The following is a 13,313-nucleotide window of genomic DNA, read 5'->3' on the forward strand; positions in this document are numbered from 1 at the left end:
TAACTTTAGTCAGCATTATTTACGAAGCACAAGCATTTATGGAATAAAACTATTCTAAAAATTCCATACACTGATTATGACGCACAATTAATTATACTGTCATTTTCTGGTTTAAAATTTAAATTGATGAGGTCTGTCTCCCTTTATGTCGTTTTTTCTGATTGACTAATTAGATCAAAAGAAGAAAAACTGGACATAATGAAATAATACTTGACATTCTGGTAGTTCTTTACAGTTTATAATGTGCTTTGACATGCAATAACCCTCTTAATCCTTCTGAACTCTGTGGGGTAAATCTATGCGAGGCTTAGAGAGATTAAATGGCTTGTGCATGTTCACATAGCTGGTATGTGGCAGAACCGGTGCTCAAATCCAGGTCTCCTGATTCCAAGTCCAGCTCTGTCTCTACTATAACTTCGTTCGCAGTCAATAGAATTTTAGAATTCAAAGGATCTTTAGAAATATGGCGCAGTCCTCTTATCTCTCTCTCAATGAAGATTTTTAGAAATTTATCTAGGGACCCACAACTAATTATTGGCCAAATTGACACTGAACCTAAGATCTCATTCCAGTGTCTTTCCCACTATGCCACCTGCGTTGTGTCCACTAGTGCACACTGGCCCACCTTTGTGAATACGTGTGAATACTTGTAAAGAACAGTTGTACTAACCAAAAACTAATGTGATAGTTAAAGTGAATGAGTTTTTCTTTATCTTAAGAAAAAATTTGATAATGGAGTTATCTTTAAAAAGGAGATCTGTGCCTTTTGATCTGATGCACTTGAGAAGGACACATCACCTGCCAAAATGCCAAGAATATTTAACCCAAATCTCATCATGAGAAAACAATCAGACAATTGTAGGGCATTCAACAAAATAAAAGCTCTAGATTCTGCAAAAAAAGCAGTATCATAAAAGTAAAAGTAGTAGAGCAGTTCTGAAATAAAGATCACTAAAGGGATTGAAAACTAAATTTTGTGTGATTGTTGTTTGGATTCTGGATCCCAAAAAGCTACTAAATGAACAATTGGGAAATTTGAGACAATTGGAAAATTTGACTGTAAATTAGATTGCATTATTGTACTGGTGTTAAATATCTGGAATGTTGTGTCTTGGTTCTTAGGACATACTTGCTGAGGTTCTTAGAAGTGAAGTATCTTTCTGTCTGCAATTTACTTTCAAATGGCTTGGATGGGGAGAACAAATGTGGCAATATGTTACAAATCACTAAAGTAAGTGTAGCAAAATGTTAATAATTGAGGAAACAAATGTGGCAAAAATTTTAATAATTAGGAAATCTAGATGAAGGGCATAAGGTTGTTAATTGTATACTGTTTAAATTATTTTTATAAGTTTGAAGCTATACATAATACATAAATCTAATTTTTTGTGATAGAAAATAAAATGGAGGAAAAAATATTTTTTCACTTAACATCTAGAATATTTGATTTTGTCAGTTAACCTATGATTTTTGGTTTTTGAAATTACTTATCTAAGTAATTCACCTTTATTTTTTTTAAAGATTTTATTTATTTATTTATTTATTTATTTTAAAGATTTTATTTATTAGAGGAAGAAAGAAGGCACAAGCGGGGGAGTGGGAGAGGGAGAGGGAAAAGCACACTTCCCGCTGAGCAGGGACCCCGATGTGGGGCTCGATCCCTAGATCCTGAGATCATGACCTGAGCCGAAAGCAGACACTTAACTGACTGAGCCACCCAGACGCCCCAAAAGTATTTATTTATTTGACAGAGAGAGACACAGTGAGAGGGGGAACACAGGCAGGGGAAGTGGGAGAGGGAGTAGGCTTCCTGAGGAGCAGGGAGCCTGATGCGGGGCTGGATCCCAGGACCCTGAGATCATGACCTGAGCCAAAGGCAGACACTTAACCGACTGAGCCACTGAGGCACCCCAGTAATTCACCTTTAAACGGATGTTTCTTTAGTATGATATTTTTTCCTGTTTTCCTGCATCAAGAACACTACTTAAAAAGTAATAATAACCTGTGTTTTATTGTAGAAAGCCTCTTGCCATTTACTGAATACTTTTGCATTCATTATGGGCTTTGTTTTTGTTTTTATATAAGCTCATCGTTTAAGAAATATCTGTTGAATATTTACTATCTGCTAGGCTTGCCAGGTTCTAGGAAGATAATGATAAACCTGATCTATTTTGTTCACCATTGTGTGGGCTCCTAACACAATGTAGACTCTGAGTAATAAATTGCTTGAAGGAAAATAGACACAGTGCTCTGAGAGCCTATAATAGGAAAATTTAACCCTTATCGGGTTAGATAGAATGATCTTTATTTTATGGACAAGAAACCTGAGGTTCAAAATGTCAATAACTGGTCCAAGAGTATAGAGTTAGTAAAAGGAAGATCCAGGATGATTTCAAATCCATTGCATTTTTTTTTTGTTACAGTGTCTTGTTTTCCACCAAAGTTTATTTGCATTCCCAAAGAGAATTTTCTACCTTCCTCCTAATGCTAAGCCCCAATTTCTACTATTCACTCCGGTTCGGTTTTTTTTTTTTTTTTTTTTTTTTTGAGACCTTAGTCTCTGCTTACCATCTTCCTGTTCAATATCATTGTTCCCTACCCTCACTTTCTAATAGGCTTTAAAAACTTTCTCATCTTGAAATATCTTTGGTTGGCCCAGGTATTTACTATTGGCAGCCGTTGAGATGTCGCGTCCTTCCCCTAATGGAAAGTGTAGAGCTTGGTAATGACAGAAGAGGTAAATCAGATAAATGCCCCCTCTAAAAATAATAAAAATGCAGGCACCTGGGTGGCTCAGTTGGTTAAGCAACTGCCTTCAGCTCAGGTCATGATCCTGGAGTCCCGGGATCGAGTCCCACATCGGGCTCCCTGCTCGGCAGGGAGTCTGCTTCTCCCTCTGACCCTCTTCCCTCTCGTGCTCTCTATCTCTCATTCTCTCTCTCTCAAATAAATAAATAAAATCTTTAAAAAATAAAAAAATAATAAAAAAATAAAAATAATAAAAATGCTTGACAAAATAGAAAGTTCATACCTTTCCTTTCTTATTTTCTGTGTCTTGTTATATTAATTACTGTGAGAGATGTGTTAAGAATTTCACAATAGGGGGAGATGAACCATGAGTGACTATGGACTGAGAAACAAACTGAAGGTTCTAGAGGGGAGGGGGGTGGGGGGATGGGTTAGGCTGGTGATGGGTATTAAGGAGGGCATGTACTGCATGGAGCACTGGGTGTCATATGCAAACAATGAATCATGAAACACTACATCGAAAACTAATGATGTAATGTATGGTGACTAACATAACATAATATAATAAAATTTTAAAAAAATAAATTAAAAAAAATTTCTCAACAAGGGACGCTGGGTGGCTGTCAGTTAAGTGTCTGCCTTTGGCTCAGGTCATGATCCTGGGGTCCTGGGATTGAGCCCCATGTCGGGCTCCCTGCTCAGGGGGGAGCCTGCTTCTCCCTCTCCCTCTGCCTGCCGCTCCCCCTGCTTGTGCTCTCCCTCTCTCTGTCTCTCTCTCTCTCTCTGTGACAAATAAATAAATAAAATCTTAAAAAAAAAAAGAATTTCACAAGAATGTGGATTTGTTTGTAGAACTGTCAAATGTTACCTCATGTATTTTAAGACTTTGTTATTAGATGTATACAAATATACAATTTCTACAGCTTCATAATTAATTGAGCCTTTTATCTTTAGTAGTTTTTATTTTGCTTAAATGCTACACCAGCTTTCTCTAGGCTAGTGTTTACAAAGTGTGTCTGTTTCCAAACTTTTGCCTTCAAGCTTTTTGCATGTTTTTTAAAAGATTTTATTTATTTATTTATTTATTTATTTATTTATTTATTTATTTGACAGAGAAAGAGAGCACAAGCAGGGGGAGCAGCAGGCAGAGGGAGAAACAGACCCCCGCTAAGCAAGGAGCCTGATGTGGGGCTTGATCCCAAGACTCTGGGATCATGACCTGAGCCAAAGGCAGACACTTAACCAACTGAGCCACCCAGGTGCCTTGTTTTTTGCAAGTTTTTAATTTTTTTTAAAGATTTTATTTATTTATTAGAGAGCGAGCGAGAGAGAAACAGCATGAGAGGGGAGAGAGTCAGAGGGAGAAGCAGGCTCCCCACTGAGCTGGGAGCCTGATGTGGGACTCGATCCCAGGACTCTGGGATCATGACCTGAGCCAAAGGCAGTCGTTTAACCAACTGAGCCACCCAGGCACGCCCTAATTTTTTTCTTTAAGTAGGCTCCATACCCAGTGTTGAGCCCAACATGAGGCCCAACATGGGGCTTGAATTCATGACCCTGAAGTCAAGACCTGAGCTGAAATCAAGAGTCAGACGCTTAACTGACTGAACCACCCAGGTGCCCCCTTTTGCATGTTTTTAAGATATGCTTTTCTAAGTAACATACAGTTGTTGTTTTTAATCTAGACTGACAAGCATTTATCTGAAATATTTAATCCATTAACACAATGTTATTACTTTTAGGTTTAGATGTATTATGGTTCTCCAGAGAAAACTTGAACCAATAGGAGATATATTTGTGTGTGTGTGCATGCGTGCATGCACACATGTGCATGTGTGTGTGTGGAGAGAGAGAGATTGTATATATATATATAATCTCACATAGTTATGGAGGCTAAGAAATCCCAAGATCTTCCATCTGCAATCTGAAGTTCTGTCCTGGTGTATGGTTTTAAAAAATGTATCCGACTTGGGTTTTGTCAAACTTCTTGAATCTACGGATCAAGATTTCCTGGTGCACCTGGGTGGCTCAGAAGTTAAGCATCCACCTCTTGATCTCAGCTCAGGTCCTGATCTCGGGGTCCTGAATTCAAGCCCTGGGTTGGACTCCATGCTGGATAAGGAGGCTACTTAAAATAATAATAATTTTTTAAAAAAGAAGTAAAAGAAGATTTCCTGGCCTTATGCCCAAGAAAGTCAGTGGTATAATTCCAACCCAAGTCTAAAGGTCTGAGAACCAGGGGAGCCAATGGTGTAAATCCCAGCACCAGGGCAGAAGGTTAATGTCCCAGCTCAAGCAGGGAGGCTTGATGATTTGAGGGTCAGCCCTCAGGTTTGTCTCTCCTCAAAGATCATATTGGAAGAATATTGTTGGGCGCCTGGGTGGCTCAGTTGTTAAGCATCTGCCTTTGGCCCAGGTCATGGTCCCAGGGTCCTGGGATCGAGCCCCGCATGGGGCTCCCTGCTCAGCAGGAAGCCTACTTCTCCCTCTCCCACTCCCCCTGCTTGTGTTCTGTCTCTCTCGCTGTGTCTCTCTCTGTCAAATAAAATCTTTTTTTAAAAAAAAAAAGAATATCATCATGACCTTGGATTAGGAAAAAAACTATAAGGATACAAAAGCACTGGGATGCCTGGGTGGCTCAGTCGGTTAAGCCTCTGCCTTTGGCTCAGGTCATGATCCCAGGGTCCTGGGAACAAGCCCCGCATTGGGCTCCCTGCTCAGCGGAGAGCCTGCTTCTCCCTCTGCCTGCCGCTCCCTTTGCTTGTGCTCCCTCTGACAAATAAAGAAAATCTTTAAAAAAAAAAAAAAGGATACAAAAGCACTGACTACAAAGGAAAAAAATGATGTATTTGGCTACATTAAAATTAAGAATTTCCACTCATCAGAAGCTACCATTAAGAGAATAGAAGGGAAGCCATGGAGTGAGAGATATTTGTAACACATATAACCAATGGTGGGTACATAACCATAATCTACAAAGAACTACAAATTAAGACGCCAATTCAGTGGGAAAAAAATGGTCAAGTTTTTTTTTTTTTTAAGATTTTATTTATTGGTGGTGCGCCTGGGTGGCTCAGTCATTTAGCATCTGCCTCTGGCTCGGGTCATGATCCCAGGGTCCTGGGATCGAGTCCTGCATCGGGCTCCCCGCTCAGCAGGAAGCCTGCTTCTCCCTCTCCCATTCCCCCTGCTTGTGTTCCCTCTCTCGCTGTCTCTCTCTCTGTCAAAAAATAAATGAAAATCTTAAAAAGATTTTATTTATTTGTTTGAGAGATAATGTTGGGGGAAAGAGCAGAGGGAGAGGGAGAGGCAGACTCTCCCCTGAGCAGAGAGCCTGACACAGGGCTCTATCTCAGAGCCCTGAGATCATCACCTGAGCTGAAGGCAGATGCTTAACTGACTGAGCCACCCAGGTGCCCCCAAAATGGCCAAGTCTAAAAACATATTTCACCAAAGAGAAAAGTCAGATGGCATGCACACACACACACACACACACACACACACGTGTGTAAGTGATCAATCTCATTAGTAATCAGGAATTTATATATTAAAACTACAATGATACCACTTTATGCCCCAGCATAATGCCTAAATCAGAGAAACTAACAATACCAAGTGTTGGCAAAGATGTGGAGTAATTGGAACCGGGATTAAGTGGGATTAAAAATGGATACAACTACTTTAGAAAACAGTTTAGAATTATCTAATAAATTTACAGAACCACATATCTTTTGACCCAGAAATTCACTCTTAAGTATATAGTTTATGGGAAAACAAATAACACATAGCAGTAGTATTTGTAATAGGCCCAAACTAGAAACCCAACAAATGTCAGTTAATAGCAGAATGGGTAAGGGTGCCTAGGTGGCTCAGTGGGTTAAGCATCTGATTCTTGGTTTCAGTTCAGGAAATGATCTCTGGGTCAAGGGATCAAGCCCCACATAGAGCTCTGCAGTCAGGGCACAGTCTGCTTTTCTCTCTCCCTCTCTGTTCCTCCCCCTGCTCACACTCTCTCTCCTTCTCTATCTCTCAAATAAATAAATAAATAAATAAATAAAATCTTCAAATTAATAAATAGACCCCAAAAAATAAATTAATAAATAGACCATGGTGCATATATACACCTATGCCTCCAGGAAGCCAGACACAAGCCTCCAGCCCAGACACTAGAAGGCAGAAGCATCCAACACACATGATCTCAGATAAACAACCCCCTACAGCTCAAGCTGAACTTAGACACCTGGGTATTTCCCCTGAGGGGCTGCACTGTTCCTGGAGGTACTGCAATACCAGGTCGATACGTGGAGTGGGCAGAGTAATTTCCTATTCCATCTCCCTGCTCCAAAAATCCATTTAATATGCTGTCCTCAGAGAACGTATCATATATTAAACTGAAAAGAGCAAATACTACATTTGATCTTAGCCAAAAGGCCGAGAAGTGATTGCTTAATTTTTTTTGTTTTAAAATAATTATAGATTCACAGGAAATTACAAAAATAGTACAGAGTGTTCCCATGACCCCTTCATCCAGTTTCTCCAAATGATTACACCTCTTGTAACTATACTACAATATCAAAATCAGGCATTGATATTGGTACAGTGTGTGTATGTGTATTTCTATGCTATTTTTATCTCATACAAAGATTCTTGATACACTTCAGTGAAGACCCAGAACTATTCCATCACACAAATATCTCCCTGTGCCACTTCTTTATAGTCACACCCACTCCTTTCTCCCGCCCCCACAAGCCTAACCACTGGCAACTACTGATCTATCCTCCATCTCTATAATTTTTTCACTTGAAGAATGTTACACAAATGGAATCATAGAATATGGGACCCATTGAAATTATCTTTTTTTTTACTCAGCACAAGTCCCTAGAGATCCAAGTTCTTGCATATATTTATAATTTGTTCCTTTTTGTTGCTGAGTAGTTTTCCATCGTATAACCGTACCACAGTTTGGTTTTTGTGTGAACTCTAGTCATTTCTCTGGGACAAATTCCCAGGAGTGTGAATGGCATGTCAAAAACAAAAGCTTAGGGGCGCCTGGGTGGCTCAGATGGTTACGTGTCTGCCTTTGGCTCAGGTCATGATCCCGGGGTCCTGGGATCAAGTCCCGCATCGGGCTCCTTGCTCAGCAGGGAGTCTGCTTCTCCCTCTCCCTCTGCCTCTCCCCCTGCTTGTTCTCTCTCTGTCTCTCTCGCAAATGAATAAATAAAATCTTAAAAAAAAAAGCTTAGTATCCCTGATATAAAAAGAACTTCCAATAGTAGAGAACGAAAGGTCATGTTGTTTGTATGTTTCGTTTTTTAATAAACTTCCAAACTCTTCTGGTGTGGCTTTACCATTTTATATTTCCACCAGCAATTTATAAGACATCTAGGTTTTCCATATTCTTGCCAGTGTTTGGTATTTTCACTTTTTAAAATTTTAGCTGATTTATTAAGTATGTAATAATGTGTCATCAAAAGTTGGGACTTTTAGGGGCGCCTGGGTGGCTCAGTTGGTTGAGCGACTGCCTTCGGCTCAGGTCATGATCCTGGAGTCCCGGGATCGAGTCCCGCATCGGGCTCCCTGCTCAGCGGGGAGTCTGCTTCTCCCTCTGACCCTCTTCCCTCTCATGCTCTCTATCTCTCATTCTCTCGCTCTCAAATAAATAAATAAATAAAAATCTTTAAAAAAAAAAGTTGGGACTTTTAATAACTAAAGGGAATCAATGTCTAATACCAGGATACATTCCAAATGGATTAGTATTTAAATATAAGAGATGAAATCATACAAGTCCTGGAAGAGAACACTGGTGAATTCCCAGGTCCTGGCAACCATTGATCTGATTTCTGTTACTATAGTTTGCCTTTTCCAGTTTACCATATAAATGGAATCATATAGTATGAAGCCAGTTGATGGGCTCAAATTTGAGTTGTTTTTAATTTTAATATTATGAATAAAGCAGCTGTAAACATTAACATACAGGTACTTGTGTAGACATTTGTTTTCATTTTGAGGTGGGGGTAGGTACCAAAAAGGGGTAGTATGGTAATTGTATGTTTAACGTCAGGAGAAACTGCCAACCTGTTTTCTAGATATGCTATTTTGCATCCCCACCAGCAATATCTGAGGGTTTCAGTTGCTCTAAATCCTTATTAGGACTTAATATGAATACGGACAGTCTTTTTCATTTTAACCATTTTAGTAGGTATATAGTGTTATTGTTTTAATTTACATTTCTGTAATGACCAATAACTTTGAATATGTTTTCATGTGCTAATTTGCCATCAGTATGTGATGGAGTGTTCAAATCTTTTTGTTGTTGTTCATTTAAAATATTGGGTTGTCTCACTATTACTGAGTTTTAATGGGTTTTTTTTAATACTATGCATATAACTCCTTTTTTATATATGTGTCTTTTAAATATTTTCTCTTGGTTTCTAACTCATACCATCGTTTTATTAGGGATACTTTCAAATGTCAGGACTTTTATTTTTTTATTTTTTTTAAAGATTTTATTTATTTGGGAGAGAGAATGAGAGAGAGAGAGAGAGAGAGAGCACATGAGAGGAGGGAGGGTCAGAGGGAGAAGCAAACTCCCCACCAAGCAGGGAGCCCGATGCGGGACTCGATCCAGGGACCCCAGGATCATGACCTGAGCCAAAGGCAGCCGCTTAACCGACTGAGCCACCCAGGCGCCCTCAAATGTCAGGACTTTTAAACTTTAAGGATGTCCAGTCTGTCATTTTTTTTCATGATTCATGCTTTTTGCATCTTAGCTAAGAAACATTTGCCTAACCCAAGGTCACAAAGATTTTGTCTGATGTCTTCTCCTAAAAGTGTTGTGTTTTTTTTAAGGTTTTATTTTTTTAAGTAATTTCTGCACCCAATGTGGGGCTCAAACCTACAATCCTGAGATCAAGAGTCCCATGATTCACCAACTGAGCCAGCCAGGCGCCCCCTCTTAAAGTATTAACTCTTAAGCCTCTGATCCATTTTGAGTTAATTTTTGTATATGGTGTGAGGTAACAGTCAAGATTCGTTTTAATGTGGAAGTATAATTGTCTCATCACCATTTGTTGAAAAAACTATTCTTTCCTTGTTGAATTATCTTGGCCACATTGTTGAAACTCAGTTGATCTAGGATGCCTGGGTGGCTCAGTCAGTTAAGCGTCTGCCTTCAGTCAGATCATGATCCAGGGGTCCTGGGATCTAGTCCCATGTTGGGCTCCTTGCTCAGCGGGGAGCCCGCTTCTCCCTCTGCCTGTCACTCCCCCTGCTTGTGCTCTGTCTCTCTGACAAATAAATCTTTTTTTCAAAGAAAGAAACTCAGTTGATCTATTTCTGGACACCATTGTGCTCCATTGAGCTACGTGTGTATCCGTACAGGATTACCACACTGTCTTGGTTATTGTAGCCTCATAATAACTCTTGAAATAAGATAGTGTGAGTCCCCAAATTTGTTCTCTTTTTTGAAAATCATTTTGCTCTTTGAGATCCTTGACAGAGAGAGCACAAGCAGGTGGAGAGGCAGAGGGAGAGGGAGAAACAAGCTCCCTGCTGAGCTGGGAGCCCGACATGGGGCTCAGTCCCAGGACCTGGAAATCATGACCTGAGCTGAATGCAGACACTTCACCATCTGAGTCACCCAGGAGCCCTGAATGTTGAATTTTGTTAAATAATTGTTCTGTGTCTATTGGATGGTCATATGGTTTTTCTTCTTTAGTCTTTGATATGGTTAACTATATTGATTGGTTTTTGCATATTGAGTCAACCTTGCTCTTTTTTGGCAAACTCCAATTGGAAAATTAAAATTTTCCTAAAAATTATTTTTGTTCCATAAATTATATATTATTCTTCTAAAGATTGCTGGATTATATTAATATTTTGTTAGGGTTTTTCTTTGAGTAAACTCTACCCACAATGTGGGGCTCAAACTCATGGCCCTGAGATTAGGGGTCTTGTGCTCTATCACTGAGCCAGCCAGGCACCCCATTGTTAGGGATTTTTTAATCTATTTTTATGGGATATGAAGTTTTCTTTCTTGTAATGTTTTTATCTGCTTTTGATGTCAAGGTAATGCTGGTCCCACAAAATGATTTGGGAAATGTTTCTTTATCTTGCATTTTTGCTATAAGTATGTATAGAATTAGTATCATGTTTTCCTTAAATGTTAGGCAGAGTTCCTCACTGAAGCCCTCCAAATCTAGAATTTCTTTTCTCTTTTTTTTTGTGGGAAGTTTTTAAGTATAAAATCAATTTTTCAAGATATATGACTCTTCAGGTAGTTTATTTCTACTTGAGTGAGCTTTGGTAATTTGTGTTTTTTGAGGAATTTGTCCCATTCACAAAGTTATCAAAGTTTCACATAAGGTTGTTCCAAGTGGAAAGAGAATTTCTGTTCTTCTAAGAGAAAAGCTAATGTATAGTAAAGTGCTTTTTTTTTTGTCATAACTTTAGGTTGGCATGGAGATTAAAGGTTTGTTAACTTGTATTGTCAAAAATGTGTTGTCAATATCTCCTCATGCATTGCTGACTGGACTGTAAATTCACCTGTATGGAGATCAATTTGAAAACATATAACAAAATTACAATGCCCGGACGCTTTGGCCCAGAAATTCTACTTATAGGTAATAATGCATTCTTGTAGGTAATAGCACACTTATATGAAGTAACATATGCACCAAGATATTTACTGTGGCATTATTTACAAAAGCAAAATTGATGGAAATAATCTAAAAATTCATCAATGGTATGGTTATATAGCAGAATGCTCAGTACATATTCATAAGAATGATGGATCAATGCATATACTACTATGGAAAGATCTACAGGATCTATCTTAAAAATCAAACAGAACCAGACATTGGAAGATAGTTTGAATGGTATGCTATCATTTGTAAGGGAAAAATAATGTGTATAATTACGTATGTAAACATATAGACATATCTGGAAGAATACACAAGAAATTGTTAATAGTTGCTTCATCGAGGTATAATTTTGTTTTAGTCCCTTTGGGCTGCTATAAGAAAACCACCATAGACTGAGTGGCTAAGAAAGAACAGAAATTTTTTTCTTACTGTTCTGGAGGCTCAGAAGTCCAAGATCAAGGGGCCAGCAGATTGAGTGTCTGGTGAGGTCAGAAAGGATGAAGAGAGCTTTCTGGAGCCTCTTTTATAAGAGCATTAATCCTATTCATGAGGACTCTGCTTACATATGAATGGGGGGGACACAAACATTCAATCTATAGCAAATTTGCATACCATTTAAACTATACAATTCAATGATTTTTTGTAAATTGATAAGTTGTACAACTGTCCTCATAATCCAGTTTTAGAACATTTCTATCACACCAAAATAATCCCTCATGCCCATTTGAAGTCACCCTTGTTCCCACATCCCAGCCCTAGGCAACCACTAATATACTTTACATTTCTATAGATTTGCCTTTTCTGGACATTTCATATGAATGAAATTATACATGTGTTATGCATCTAGGTTCTTTGAGATTTATCCATTTTGTAGCCTGTATCGGTTGTTTGTTCCCTTATACTGCTGACAGTGATCCATTATATAGATATAACTACTACATTATGGTTGTCTCTATGCTAGTTGATAGACATCTGGATTGTTTCCACTTTGAACTATTATGAATAATGCTGCTGTGAACATTTGTGTACAAGTCTTTGTACTTGTTCTCATTTTCTTGGATAGACATCTAGGAGTGGAATTGCTGGGTTTTATTGTAAATTTATGTTTAATTTCTAAGAAACTGCCATAGTAGCTGTACCATGTATATACCCATCAGCAACATATGAGGGTTCTATTTCTCCATATCTTTTCCAACACTTGTTATTGTCTGTCTTTTTTTATTATAACCGTACTAGTGGGTGTGAAGTGGTATTTTGTTGACATTTTAATTTGCATTTCCCTGATGATTAATATGTTGAGCATCATTCCATGTGCTTATTCCAGCCATTCATGTATCTTCTTTTGTAAAATATCTATTCAAATCTTTGTCCATTTATAATTGGGTTGTTTGGGGGTTTCTTGTAAATTTCTAATACTACTTTTTCTATTTATGGGATTTCTAATTGTATTTTGTATCCATCTATTCTTGTTTTAGTTCTGTTTTATAATTTCTTATTATTTTTAATAAACAAATGTTACTTCTTCATTGATCTCTTTGAGGATCTTCAACATAATTATATTTTCTTTATTTTTTTGGAAAATTTCAAACATAGACAAAAGTGGAAAAAGAGTATAGTGAACATTCATGAATTCATCATACAAATTAATATGTCTCCCATCTCTTTTGTAAGGTTGGTTCTTTAGAAAACCTTGCCTTTGGTTACTCAAGACATAACTGTTAAAACCCTTCTCACATGTAACAAGTTTCCCCGTGTACATGGTACTGTAGGAATAGTATTGCTTCTCTATGTCATGCAATAATTGATCTCTTTATGACTAGTAGCAGAGTGTTCTAAAATCCATGGTCTTTGTCTCACCCAGCCTTTGGATTTCAGATAAGCTATAAATACCCATAGGACAGGAGGGGATGATATTCAGGAGGT

The 13,313-nt window shown here is 38.3% G+C and overlaps 1 protein-coding gene, 1 non-coding gene and 1 pseudogene across 2 annotated transcripts in view; 2 read left to right on the forward strand and 1 right to left on the reverse strand.

The window, feature by feature from the left end:
• LOC112832848 (ATP synthase peripheral stalk subunit d, mitochondrial pseudogene) overlaps positions 1 to 13,313 on the forward strand; it is a 407,341-nt pseudogene that overhangs the window by 166,299 nt on the left and 227,729 nt on the right.
• The window catches only part of RNF111 (ring finger protein 111), a 121,891-nt gene that overhangs the window by 163 nt on the left and 108,415 nt on the right, over positions 1 to 13,313 (forward strand). The gene's annotated exons all lie outside the window — the stretch shown is intronic.
• On the reverse strand, positions 7,005 to 7,191 carry LOC112833483 (U2 spliceosomal RNA). The gene has a single exon (XR_003210643.1). It is a non-coding gene; the product is annotated as a U2 spliceosomal RNA (small nuclear RNA).

The sequence above is a fragment of the Callorhinus ursinus genome, unplaced genomic scaffold (genome assembly GCF_003265705.2).
Source record: "Callorhinus ursinus isolate GAN/ISIS: 27379988/994484 unplaced genomic scaffold, GSC_fseal_2.0 scaffold25, whole genome shotgun sequence".
In the NCBI taxonomy this organism is placed as follows: Eukaryota; Metazoa; Chordata; class Mammalia; order Carnivora; family Otariidae; genus Callorhinus; species Callorhinus ursinus.